A 14924-nucleotide genomic window follows, 5' to 3' on the forward strand; every position below is an offset into this window, starting at 1 on the left:
TCACTGGACTAACATAATTTCTTTCTTTGTTTGTGTGCGATTTTATTTTCATTTCCATATTGTCCTACTGACACATAGGATAACCCAGCGACACATATATGTACAGACTCTCAGACCTTTCCGTTGGAAAGGTCCGGTAATGTTTAAATCGTTCATGAAGCGAAAGTATAAATTTACTTGCGACCGGTCGGAGTAAAAGTCCGTGAAACAATCGGCGATTTTTTCGTCTGTGTGCCGAGTAGTATTTCTTATCTGAATATTTGATCGCTCCTGCTCCTGTCGTTCAATCGGGACGAGGATCGACGCGACGCTTTGACGGGTAAGGATGATCTCAATTAAACGGGTTTATCCGAGTCGACGGGGGGCCGGCAGCAGCGCAATGAGGGTCGACGGGACATCCTGAATACGAAATCAGCAGACGATGCGACGTGAGCGAGACGGCGCGGCGACTCGAGATGATCGCAGGGGATGAAGAAGGGTGAATCGCCGTGCCATGTCGTGAGAAAGGATAGGGCAAGAATATCTCCTTTCGGGGTGTGAATGTCCCTCGTGACAATCGCGGCGGCCACCTGAGGTTTACAGTTCGCCGATTCCGAGGGGTTGTTGTCGGTGTTTCCTTCGGGGCCTCGTTATGCAACGTGCTCGCGACGCTGCCCTACGCAATAAAGTGTCGCTTGTGCGGTCAGGTGTTCGTCAATGCCGGGAGATTAACGTGAAACTGGCCGCCATTCAAGTACGGAGAAGGGTTGCGCGTCCCTTGCATGTGTTGTATACGAATAACGATGTCGGTTCTTTATCGCGAGACAAGAGCGGTAAGCTCTACCTTGGTTGACATAATTTCGTAAGGAGGTAATGCTTATTTTTGTCTGGAGTTTAATTCTTCCCGGTAAAAATTTCGAGATGCTATTCGTTTTCAAGTTGTTGCATCTGTTCAAACTTTGTGTAGAAGTAAATGCATTTCAAATTAGTTAAAGGGTACATGAAGGAACACGAGTACATCATGTATGTAATAAGCCACGGTGTACTTATGAAGTTACAGAAAAAACTCATCCGTAACATCTTGATGCAGGCAAATGTCTGGGAAGGTGTTAAATTGCTTGGAGAAGACGGTAAGATTCTCGCATAAGATGCTAAATCGAGGGTGGTACTCCAGGCACTCCGCGAACGTTCTTGCTATCGTCGGAGGCGCGGGGGTAGGAGGTGGGCACAAGGGACGACGTGGCTTGAATTGATGAGCAAAAAGTAGCGAAATCATGAGCGATTGCCCGGGCCCGAGCGGCATCTCCGGGGCCCTTTCGCCGGCGCTGCAAAGCAGTTTTTTTCGGTGTCGTCGACGCCGCCAGTCGTTAGTTGCTCTTTCCCGGCTAATCTCAACGGGTATCCCCACCTTGTGCGAGCGTGATGCGCATGCGGCTGTATTATAATGAGGTGTGGATTGTAAATGAAGTTTAATGACGCCGGCCTGGCACCGTCATTTTTCAACGCGAAGGGACGAGAGGGTATCACGGCGTGGTGCACCGCGAGAGAATATCCATGGTTACCTGCGATCTGCACGCGACAATTCGCTTTATCATTTTGCGTCAGCGACTTAAAATAACTCGACTTGTTATCGTTATTTGTCTAGAAAGAATCGCGCGTTTTCCAACGGTTCTAATCGAGTGTCCGTTCTTTGCACACGGGGACGACAGTTCGTCCGTTATACTTCGCGAGAAAAAAAATGTCGAGGGACCAAGATCCGGCTGGCTCGAAATTATTTGAATACGCAAATCATTTATCAGATGGGCAATTGCCGCAACGAAACTCGTCCTTCGAGTGGGGTAGTTTTTCGCTCGGAACCATACGAAGATTCTGGGAGGGAGCGGCGAGAACATGACCACTCTATAAATGTTATTTATTGATAGTATGCGCGTAACGAATAACCGGTATCTTTTAGAATTTTGCAATCTCGATTACAGAGTATTCAAAATCTGGTATGATACTCATGATTCATTAATATCCGTATTGTAATGAAGCAAATATGAAAGTAACTTTTTTAATAAATGGTCGATAGTAATCAAAGTTATCATTAATTAGTCCGCTAACAACAAGAAAAGTGATTTTACGTGGTAGTTGTAATGTATCCTTATAGAAAATATTTCGATCTTGCTCTATGGTCGAATACTAATAGAAAAAGCGAATCATTGCAGTTTCTTATGAGGTGATGATTTTCCACTACGCGAACACCCTCTCGTCCGTTACACTTGTTGTTAGCGACAACAAAGATTCGTTCATCCTTCCTTTGTCATGGGGCACGCTACTCGGGGTGAAACAAAATAGGGGAGCCTGGACCAGTTTCTGAATCGCCCTGTTATGAAGTGTCGCCACTCAAGTATCGCATTTGTATACGAATTGCTCGCTTGCGGTTCTGGATTGTATTCTCTCCATCCGTCGAGAAGGGGTGCATTATATTCTCGTTCGGTTTCTTCGGTGCATCACGAGGCCAACCCTTTACCTGTAAACAATTATGATAAAGTAGATTGAGAGTAAGCGTAATAGGTAAATCTAACGTCAAAATTTTTTAACCGAGGTATACATGATCTTGTTAATATCACAGAATTAATTGTAGATATTATACAGTATAGATATAATATAATTGCAAACAAAAATATTCTTCAGTTAAATCATTTTCTAATATATTTGTAAAATATATGAAGAAGAATTTATGGAATTAAGAGGAAATCAAATAAAGGTTAAGAATATTTACACAAAAGAAAAGTCACTTTGATATTACACAGATCGGTATCTCGTAACGGAGATCGTCGGTAGTTTTTATCTCGATTATCATATCGTCGTATGCGGCAGATCGTTCAGCGAAATCGTTAAGTCGAGAGAGAAGAATAAGTTGGCGAAATGATTTCGCGATCGAGCACCTGCCTGAATGATGTTGTCCGTTCGGATTCCGCGATATGGAATTGTTGAAAGGGAGAAGTCGAGATAGAGGAAATATTTATTCGATGAGCGGCCTCGGGAGTCCGGCGATCGGTACGACTAAGGGGAGAAGTTGAGATTCGGTTTTTGCCATCGACTGCGAGCGGCTCGCAAAGAACCTATCGATTTACAATGAACGACCGTCGACGTCGCTGAAAGTTGGTCCGCTGCAAAAACTAGTATTGGATTAACGCGCAGAAGGAACCATCCTGGCTTTTTCGTGCGTGGAAACGATTCGTCGGAAGAGTCGATTCAAGTCTATGAAGACGTCGCAGCTCTCGTGAATGTACGTCACCGCAATGGACTACCGCGTACTTTTTACAAAATACTTTATTCCTTATTCCTTTGTGGCTCTCTAAAACTTTTTACTTTACTTTTGATTTGTTTGAAATAAAATTTTAAAAGTCCTCTGATAAAGGTAATGAATAAGTTAACAAAGAACTCGACTTAACTTCTAACTTATAATGTTAAAAATATGGATACTTTTACAAAACAATAGTTTTACAATTTCACTTGTGCAGACACATTTACGTGCGGAAATGTTTTTAAATACATTTCTTACATTCCTTAGATATTAAAAACCAATTTAACTGAAGAGCATCTTTATATTTATATTATATGCACTGTACATTCTTGTTATGCATACGCAATGTCATTTATAGTTAACTTTGGTGGTATTAATGAGATCGTATACATTTTGGTTAGAATACTTTTCATGCATTTGTACATGATCGAGCCGTGCCCACATCAGAGCCGTTATTATAACTTGCATCTGCTCCGTATCAATAAAGACTGGTTATACGGCGCGATGGTCTAAATGGGAAAATAAACAATACCGTCTCGTTAGCCAGTTGGCGGCTTTTATCTTACCGAGGCAGAACGCGGCGTTATACCGTGAAATGGAGTCTAGACGGAGACGATGTTGCATTTCGGTTGCCGCGCCCACCCTGCACTCTCTTCATCATGTCCGCGATAAGTGGCTGCCGTTTGCTCCGCGATAGCCGACTCCGACCGTCTTCCTTTTTATCGAAACTTCATTTGTACAAGTCATTAAAAACCCACCGTCCGTGAACAGCCGAATCGAGCCCCGCCGTCTTGTCGAATTCGTTTTGTATGCTTCAACGCTTTCGGAAAGCATCGGAAACGCTCTGTGTCCGGTGATCGGCGAATTTCTGTTTGCAGAAGACCGATAGAACGGCGATCCGCGTTAGTATTCTTATCTGTCGACAGTGCTTTGAAATATAAAGCACAAAAGTATTTTACGAAGCGTTTATAATTCTTTCGTATCAATCTAATTATTCTAGAGTTGTCAAAATGATAATATAGCATCTTATTTTTAAAAATTTATCCTGAATATATTTTGCGAGAGACGATTATTTTGTGAGATGTTGCATGAGAATGAGAGATACGTAAAAAAGCGGCAGAAAATCCACGCACGACCGTCTCTGTCATCATTCTTCATCACGACGCGTCACGGTTTTCTCTGCTTCAACGCTCAGTGTTTCCGTAGTCTTAAAACAATCCCACGACATCATCCATCTTCGGCAACGAGCAAATATTATGAGAAGCGTTAGACCGAACTAAGAGAATTAACAGAGCTAAGAGAGTCCAAGGCATCTAAGATCTCAAAAGATTCTTTACTGTCAGAAAAACATATTCTCATTTCTCGAGAATAATTTCAAGTATGTTATTTATACGTATTTGTCAGAATTTGATAAATTCTTCTTAATATATTACGTATGTTATACTTTACTGATTGCTTTACTGGTATATTACATATGTTATACTTTACTGATTGCACGTAATATTTCACTGAACGTGCAAATATTTGAAGTTAATTCGAAATTAATGCGTGATTTTCAGGGACTGCTACATATGTATTTATCACGTTTCATGTAATATGATCTTTTGCTGGATGCAATGCAAGCTGTACCGTATTATATATACGTATACGAAACTTTCTCCGTTCCCGATATCGATTCCTCTCTCGCGTTAAATCACACATGTTGTTTTTTCGTTTGCGCTCTGCCACATCACGTATGCGCCGCATGTTATCGCACAATGCGACTGCAAATGCATTTATTGGTTCGCCAAATACACAGCGCGGTGGGACCTCGGTGTATATCTTCACGGACATCTCGGTCAGAGAATTTCGAATTATTTACTTCGCTTGTTGTCAAGGATTTAGGTTTTACAATACTGAATGATTCCACATCGTCGATATAGAAGTTTCACATAACACTATAATCACATAAAACTCTTCGGTATAGAATTCCTACTTGGACTATATATTTTGCATTTATCATATATAACATGTATGTAGCACAGTATTATCTGATAAAACGCCGAAAGAATTTATGTAACACATTAAAGCTTAATTTCGTAATCTTGGTAAGAGAACTCGAATCTTGGTGCTGGAATTTCGCAGGGTGTTTACGACAATAAAACCATAACAAGTTTAATGTACTGATGAAGTTCGGGGAGTGTGAGAGGCAGTTGGAATTCTCGTGCACAGTCTGCGCACATTCATCACGCGGCAATTATTTTACCTCTGGACACGTCAGGAGCTGTTAGGGCGACGTACTTAAATGGCGATGTGGCGAATTCCGCCAAGGAGGATGCAAGTAGTGCGATTTCATGTCAAAAAACCATTCCTAAGTGTTTGAGAAACGATTACTCCGGATCCTCGCACGGTGAGCACTCAAGTTCTTTCAAGTTTCCTTTCTTGAGAGCTATTTGTAGATATTGTATCATTTCATTCGCACTTTATAATGATGAATTCCTGAAGATGTCTTAATGCGATCAAAGTGATCGGCACATTTTGACCAAAATATGAAATACAATATGTGTGAGATTTAAAAATTATCGTATAAAGCGTGATACAAAGAACTTATCGTAATCGATGGCTGTCGAAAGTTTAAAAGTGTTTCTCACGATTGTATCGAGGCGTCCGTCTGTCAACATCAATCCTCACTCAAACTGTTTCTACGTGCACGAGCCGGGGACCGATTTTTATCTAGATTCACTTCTGCCCCAAAAATTCCAATGAGATTCGGCGAGTTTTTTGGTCCACAGTCGATTAGGCCCAGAGATATGGACCCGAAACAAACAAACAAGAACAAGCGCGCGCCGAGCTACCTATCCTCTGTGCTAACCATGAATCCTTACGGTGTCCTCTTGCTTTTCTCATGCCGCGGCAGGTGCACACACAACCGTGGAATTACTCGAATGTGACAAATATGCCAAACATCTCGGCTAGGGGAACATCTTACAAGGAAAAAGACTTTTTTTTCACCTCCTTATAGCCGCAGCGTTTGTTTTCCATGGGAGTCGGCGTAGACAAAGGCTATCATCTATTATGCGAGTGAATGGATGTGCGTGCGATTGTGTCGATTCCGTTTACGAAGATCAGATGTTAAATTGATTATGCCAAAGACTCGTTGCATATATATTTACAACGAAGACTACATGTGAAAAAGACCGGTGAGAATCGGAAGATCAAAGCCGCATAAAAATCATTTTCCAAACGTTTACATCGCGTGATCGCTCTCCCATTCTATCGTGTCGCCAATAAACGACAATTTCAGCAGGGACATATTGCCGGCGTATTGTCGGAAAACTCGAAGTTGAGTGCACTCGAATTTCGGCTAGAGTCTGGAAGGCGTTCCGGACCCTCCTATTGTCACGTTTTCCAATTGGTCACCGTTCGGGGTGACATTATACCTTTTCACTTTTCACTCTTGCACCTTTCGACGACAGTGGTTCTTCAGTACATTCAGATAAGTCAACATTCTGTGCATACCTTTTAATGTAAAAGCTAATCGATATATTGCAGGTATTTACACGATATTTATTGCTAAAATCTAATTTCATTACTTGTTAAGTGAATTTTACTAAATCTACTCTATTTCAAAGCATATCAATCTATATTAAAAAATTTTAATAAGAAACGTTATACACAAATTGCATTCTTGTGTATAGAAAATAGATAATGTTATAAAAATATGTTAAATAACAGATAACAATCATATTAATCAAGAATTTTATACGAAGGAAAACATAAAACATCTTTTATTAAATTATATTTAATAAAATTATATACGGAATAGACATAAGTTGGGAGCCTCTTTCTCGCGAATATGCTAAAAGGACTCAATGAAAGTCATTCAAAATAAGTCGTGCCCTCGGTTTTCAAGTTCATTGATGCTCGAAGTTCATTTATGACAGATGGCCCATCTGCAGGCACTTTGTTACGCGTTCTCACTGCAACCAATAGGCTGGTGACCGAGAGGAAGCGACTTCGAATGAATCGCCTTCCTCATCTATTATTGGCTAAGTAATTGTTCGATTTATTGACCAAGCATCAGCTTCGCGTATTTTGCGGCTTTTCGAAAAAGAGCGTAGGTTATTGCTTTTTCCGTTGGCATCCTTTGAAAGAACTATTGGGAAATTGAGAAGACCAAGACGTGCGAAGCAGAAAACTGCCCAAAAGGGACTCCGAATATTCCTTTTTATTCTTAATGCATATACGATAATAATAATAAATAACTATAGTATTTTTAACACTATTACCGATACATATAAATGTAATTAAATGGCTCATTTAGTTAAAAATTATAACAGTAATTTAGGTACAAAAATTCATTTATCTTTTTACTAAATAAAACAAATATTTTGTGTATGTTTTATCTTGAAAAGATTCTACCATTGCAGTCTTTAAAGAACGAACGAAAAATGTTCTTATTCTCAGTCGTTTTATTCAACTCGCATGTTTTATTAACATTCCTTTGTTAAGTACAGCAAATGTTTAAAGAAACTAGCCATCTGCGCGTATCCAATCGTCCTGCTTCGATGTTCTTCTTTCTTTGCTCGCACTTAACTCTTGAGGCTGCAAGGAGCACCAAGTTCATTCAAGGTTCCTAGGAATATCATGAATGGACTGCGAATGGAATTCAACAGTGCAACACCAATGAGTAAAACCTAAAGGTCTCGCTGACTTTGTAGGGGCTCAATTCATTCATCATTTTGCTAAGATTTGACTCGCCTCGGTGCTCTTTTGCAGAATCCTCGAGGATCACTCGGTTGAGGAGAGGTGGCTCTTCAGACGAACTCGCTATAGAATGTACTTCTTGAGACGGCCCACAAAAACGTGGAAAAATAGATTTTTATTTTTAAATACTATCATATATACGGAGTAAAAATTCTTTCGATATGCAAATGCATCGTATTTGTTGCCTTGATAATTATCTTTATAATTTTAATGATTTAGATAATGAAATTAGCAAATTGCTTTTATTTCTTCATATGACAGGCATTATAATCAATGCTGCGCTGCAAAAAAATACAGTTTGTCTGCATTGTTAGTTACGTATAATCGTGCAATTTGAGATTATTATTTCGGAATAATCAAGAAATCCGTCACCGAGCGTGGTGAGATGCGCGTGCAAAAATCCCACTCGGTGTGGTGAAATTAAAGAGGCGAAAAAAGTGGTGCGTTCGATATATACCAGCTGCCTCGTCTCGCTGCACCTCGGACGTATTTTCTCGCTTCTCCAAGAAGGCACGTGGGTGGCGGCGTGGCACTTTGCTGGTTTTATGAGGCCCTTAAGAATGGTCTCAGGGCCCGTTCATCTCTCTCCCCCTCAACTCCCTCTTCACGTCCCCGTTCTTCCATCTCGTCCACGCCTTCGGACTTTTTGTAGAGTCGCCATTACTCGACAAAGTCCTTTGCCGTTTGGGCCCTTGATGGATGCCCGTTGCGTGGGCACCGGCGTTCCAGTCGGCTCAATGGGCTGCGACCAAATCCACACGCGGGTCGGTCGGCTTCTTCCACGCCGAAAAGACACGCGTCCAGCTTTGTAAATCGTCCTGGCTGCCAGGCCCAGGGAAGGGTTTCGTTTTGCGTGCGTGCGTGCGTGCGCGCGCGTACACACTGTCGCGAATTTACAGAACCAAAAGCGCGCCGTAAGTTTTATACTTTGTTTCTCGTCGGAGGTATTATCGTCCAATCTCACTCCGCTTTTATATCCGACGATATTTCGCAAGAATAAATGCGCGGTGCCAGATTACGTTCTTCGTAAGTCGGCTGAAATGACATTTAATAAGCCACGGACTTATCCTTTCAATATATTCCACGTGAGATTAACATCTGTTATATAATATTGTTAACATATCGTAAATACGTAAGAAATGCATCATTTCGATAATGTTCTCTATTTTTGGAAATGTTTTTATTACTTCTTTTTATATTGAATATAAATTTTTCTTTCGATATATCATTTCTTCGGTAAATACCTAAATCGAAGTTTTACAACTCATTATGATTTTTTAACACTCTTTTATATTTATTACCACAGTTGTAACGTCCGCGTGCACCACGATGGTCATCGGAACGGCCAGCTTCACCCACGCGACGATAATAAAGTCACGGCCGATTCGTTTCTGTCGCTTTGCTTCGGATAAGAACTGAAAACTTTACCACGGCCGTGATCTTCGATATGCAATTCTGTTTCGATTTCTTCCATTCTTATCGAATACATTTACATCTCTATATTGCCGATAAAAGACACCGCTACGAGATGTAAAAAGGTCTCGACGAGGCACTCAGGCCCTCGTCAATCTCGACAAAGGTTGAGAAATTCCAAAGAGATTCATACTTTTGTGTTATAAAAACAACTGGATTCCCGCACATTTTTGCATTCTGACAACTAATAATTATGCGAGATTTAAATGTTCACTGCCGCAGGTACGAAACCTATGCAATTTAAACCTGCGACGGGCGGGCCTTTCGTAAAAAGTTACAATGATTTTTATCGTGTATATCGGCCAAGCTCTGTATTTGTACTCGTACATATACATTCGTGCAATTATTTTAATCATGATGCAAGTCCACAAACGCAATTTACGGTTGGACGAAAATTTTTCTCCATGCTACTTTCTCCGTCTCGAAACCGTCCCCCTTAAAAACCCTGGCGATGCCTTGGTATATTCGGTGCAGTATCCGCGGGGCTAATCGCGAGTAATTCCCCGATCGCTCGTGCGCGTACGCGAGAGCCGGCTCTTCCGTTGTAAAGAGTTCCCGGAGCCGCCGAGAGCGCGGCGGATATATTCACGACTTTCGCCTTCGAAGTTTTAGAGCATGCGGGAGAATGACGTGCTGTATAATTTCGTGGGCGTATGGAGAGCAGACTAGACGAGGGGATGATGCCGAAAAGAGTGGTAGGGGGTGAGCTGCATGGGCGCAGAAACATTTTTTGAGGCAGCAATATACGCGATAGTTTTCAGTTAAAATAATTACAAAAGTATAAAATTGTTCGATCTGAATATCTCAGTATCCGAGTATTCAAATATCAATCAATTTAAGTATCAATAGATGTAAATAGACTTTACTCGTTCTTATTCTGAATCAAAGTACCGTTCGTCGGAGGATTATATTGTCGCAATGCGGGTACCTAATGTGATTTCCTCGCTGCTATCTGAACAACCGTACGCGAGGAAGCACGCAATTTTGGGGGAGAGAGCGAAGGGAGAGAGCGAATGCCCCCTCTTGCCGCTTCCTGTGGATGCTCGCGATGAGGATTGGCGGAGGTCGGAGCAGCCTGGAGAACACTGTATGCTCTTGCAAACAAATGGCCGGCAATTACCTGCAATTTGCCATATATACGTCGGTGCCCTCCCTTTCCCCCTCACATCGACTCGCCGTCTCTCGTTTTCGTGGCTGTTTTCGGCGCTGAGCTTCCACCCCGGGGCGATACATCGATTGCCGGGTAATTGTCAGCGCTCAGCGCCCCGAAACGCAGGTGTAGCGGGGCAACAACGGGGGCCCGCGGGCGCCACGTAAGTGCGTTAATTTATGTATTTTCGCCGAGAGGGACAACCGAGGGTGGTGTCGGAATCTCGCTGCCGGATAAGGCGCGAAATATCAGCGCTGATATAAGCACGGACGTCTATACTAGACCGTTGCTAACAAGCTGAACAAAAGAGAAGTCTGGAAATTTTGAAGAGACGCCCTTCCCCGGTTATTTTGCGCTTGGAGGATACAGAAGATACAGAAGAGAGGAAGAAGATAAAAGGAAAAAACTATTTCTATGTAATAAGAGAATTAGATCTTGTTACTAATATGCATAATTCGGTAATAACGATGATAATATTGAAATATTACGTGATAATACAATTTTATGTTGTCATTAAAGAAGTCGAATAATTCTTACAAAAAATAAAGAACCTACTCGCGATGCAGGAACGCGCAACGACTTAATCACAGCGTTGCTTTCTCGCCTTAAAAGGGCGATCCTCTTGGCGATCTCGTTTTTGTTCGCTGCACTTGCACGTGGATCACATTGACGTGAGTGTCACAGCTGTTATACGCAGCATACTGACTGCATCTCCTTTACCCCCCGTGACGGTCCTGTGAAAAAAGAGAGAAGGACCCGCGCCGCATGACGCGCGATGACGTCGAGATGCACGAAGGAGGCAACGATGAAAAGAAGCGGCTCATCGTTGTACGAGGAAGTGTCTCGTATGTCCCGGTCGCTCCGGTTCTCCCCCATGGATACTCGATATCGAGAATGCGTATCGCGTGTGCCGCTCGTATGTATATGGGATTGTGGCTAATGGCCCGTAGATTACCGCGCGTTGCACGCAACTTCGACATACGCGGCGAAGGACCATCAGGACACGCGATACCACATGCGAGGGGCCGATATAGCCGTGTAAAAATCGCGGCTCTCGTTAACGGTAAATCCGAAAGCGTCGTACAAAATTTGATCCACTATTTTTAAGTAGATACCATCTGAAACACAGGATCATATATTATTGACTCAACGTTTTATTATAATATAATATATATATTATAGTTTATCTCTCTGCGAGACTATTCATGTTAGTATAATGCAACGAGAAAAGTCTCGCAGATCAACGGTATATATATTATGTTATAATAAAGAAGGATTAAAGATCACTGTCGTAAAAGTTATTATTGAGTTATCGGCCGCTTGTGTGGAGGTTCATGTAGTTTAATCAAACTTATTTTGCACAGTTACATGCATTTTATTATCTTAAACCGTAACGGACGTGTGCAGCATTTATTTTCGGGATGCTCCGAGGCTTCGCTTCGCAAAGCATCGAATGTTTAAATCCTGATCGAGTGCGTTTTAACTTGCAGTTAAGCACCCCTTTTTCACTGTCATTGACGGAGCACGTATATAGGCGCGAACGAGCGTTTTTTTGAGCCCTCGAGCGTGTAATTAGCATGTACGAAGCTTTTCGTGATCCGCAACCGTCCCGTTTATTTCGTTTATTAAATCGATTCGCCGGACCGCTTCGATATATTGATTTTTATTTATTGAAGAAAAACTTCCGGGACCTGCGCGTGCGAGTAAACGTGTTCGTCGGGCTCCTCTTTGTGGTCACGACAGAGATGGTTGTAAATATTTTTTCAAGACCGCAAAGAAACGTCATCTCTCCGAACATTATCGCGGATAGATGTTTTCGATACAGCTTAGGCTAACCGCGGTGAATAATCCGGCACGATGCATCACAGGAAGTACAAACACAAATCTTAACAAAACACGAACTTTCGTGCACCTGGCGATGTACAAACGAATTCCGGACGGGAAATGCAAATTTCTCGGCACCTTGGCAGTCTTCGTCGTTTTCGACGATTTATGATCCTGATTAATAAAAATTATGAGATACACGATTATAAAATTCGTATAATAAACGTTTAGGACAATAATTTATATGTATATATCACAAATTTATAGCAAGCTTAAAATATTCCAATTTATATCTCTATTTTTATATTTCCATATATTTATTAGACGTGTGCTTTAATTGCAACCATATTATGCTACAAAAATTTTTATTATTACTTTGTAATGTTATAATCTTCACAACTTATCTGTGAATTGTTTTTTTATTCATTTGCAATTAAGACTCGAATATAATATTACGTACATTTTATTATCAATGTGCGATGCTCGCGCACTGACTAAAAATGCAACGGGGAAAGTGCATCGCCGCGAGGAACTCGATATAATGGCTCAGCGCAGCGTAGCGGGGCGCGTCGGGATTTACTTAATTGCAATTAATGAGAGGAGATACCGCGGTGAGGTCACGTAAGTTAAGAATTACTAATGTGCTGACAGGATTACGTTGTTGAGTAATCGGTCGAGCGCACTCACGAGCACGAATGTAGCACTTATTTCGAGTACCAAATCTCGCGAGGTACATTTATCACATAAATTGCGACATTACGTTGGTGTACTTTCTACAATATAATTGATATTGCGTATCGAGTTTCGAACGTACATTACGTGGATATCGCGCACACGTTTCCATTATAAATTTGCTTTCAGTACGTTAAGTATTCAAATATTCGACATACTGAAGTTTTTTCCGACGTTTATTCATTCTTGCTCCAATTCGGAGCCAGACAGAAATCCACCGTTCGAATTTCTTTCTCGATTTCTATAATACCGTAAATTTCATCGACCACCCGCGCCGCGTTTTTTATACGCGATCGCATAACGTTTCTGTACATTTACCGAGAGATTTTTCTGCATGGCAAAATTCTGAAACGGCCGGAATGCATTCGACGTTCGCGGATAAACAGTCCTGACGTTGGATTCAGGTTTTCGCGTGGGAGTGCATGCGTGCGTGCGTGCGTGGTCACGATGTGCACACGACGTGCACGTAATGTTGACCGACCTGTGCATCGCGCCGCTTGCACACAAGTAACGCCGCTGCCACGTGCGTGAAGGGAAAGGGCCGCCGCGCCGCGGCGCGAGGCGGCTCGTCTGATTGACTGAATTTATGGGGTCTACTTATCGCGCACTTACCGCGTTGTATATCAACAATGACACCCGCACCCGCGGGCGCTCCTTTCCGCCCCATGCCATCCCGACAGACCCTTTTTACGCCTTTCTCCGCTGCACCTTCCGCCTCTCACTCTTTACCGCGGATAAATCGCTGGATAAAACGCGGCCGCGCCCTATTTCGAAAACTGTGATGCTGCGAATACGCGATGCATATACACATACAGACACAAACATTTATTTTATCCTGCGCCGTTAAAAGTTGAAACAAAGTCATTCCTTTTTGCCGTCATCTTTTCAAGTTGCAGCAATTTCTTTTGTCACGAAAAATTTATTTCTCTTGTAATATCCGACAACCATAATGGACAAGATACAATGGTTTACCTTCGTTAGAGTCAATTACGAATCGCATCAGGTACACACGGTAGCCGTTAAGACACGACTTCCTGAAACATCGGTTATTTCATTGACGTCGCGCCGGTTGAGCATGCGATAAACAATTTATTAATGAACGGGCGATATGAGTCCGTCTGAATACGAATGTCGTCATACGATCATAACGACGACACATGTCGCGACAGTATCTCCTATATGACTCCTGGACGTCCTGGCGTGCGGGATACCCCGCAGGCGCCAGGAAACGACCGTCACACATCACGGCCGTGAATCACGGAAACAGGAAAGCCTCGCCCTCGTGACTCCAATCGAAAATCGGTGTCGTCCGGGACCCGGAACTCGGGGAGGCGCCAGCGCGACTCGTAAAGGCGCGTAATACATCGCGTTTGTGACAGTAAATTGCGTTACGTCGCTTCGTAAATCTCGTGACGAAACATTTCACGCAACGTGTTATTTATTTCATTAAATCGGTGAAGTATCCCAATCCGGTAATAAATTTTGAAAAAACGTTCAACCGCGAAAATTCTGAATTTATTTTAAGCAATTTTTAAGAATATTGTTTTTAAATACATTTAAATGTAAATGATATTTTTGTAAAAAAAACTTGATTAATATTTGTTTTAAATAATAAGGAACTTTTCTAAGGATAACATTGTTAGGTATCAAATTCGAGGTAGATATTTTGCCATGAAAATTTGGCGACTGCGGATCGGTACGCGTCAAAGGCTATATAATCAGTGTAAT

At 42.0% G+C, this 14924-nt stretch overlaps 1 long non-coding RNA gene across 2 annotated transcripts in view; it reads right to left on the minus strand.

The window, feature by feature from the left end:
• Positions 1-14924, minus strand: part of LOC139812788 (uncharacterized) — a 66659-nt gene that overhangs the window by 8614 nt on the left and 43121 nt on the right. Inside the window, exon 3 of one of the 2 annotated variants that reach the window (XR_011731938.1) lies at positions 230-2491. The exons of the other annotated variant lie outside the window; for it this stretch is intronic. This is a non-coding gene — a long non-coding RNA (uncharacterized lncRNA). Of the gene's footprint in view, positions 1-229; positions 2492-14924 lie in introns of those variants that run through there. 2 annotated transcript variants of the gene reach the window in all.

The sequence above is a fragment of the Temnothorax longispinosus genome, chromosome 5 (assembly GCF_030848805.1).
Source record: "Temnothorax longispinosus isolate EJ_2023e chromosome 5, Tlon_JGU_v1, whole genome shotgun sequence".
Taxonomy (NCBI): Eukaryota; Metazoa; Arthropoda; class Insecta; order Hymenoptera; family Formicidae; genus Temnothorax; species Temnothorax longispinosus.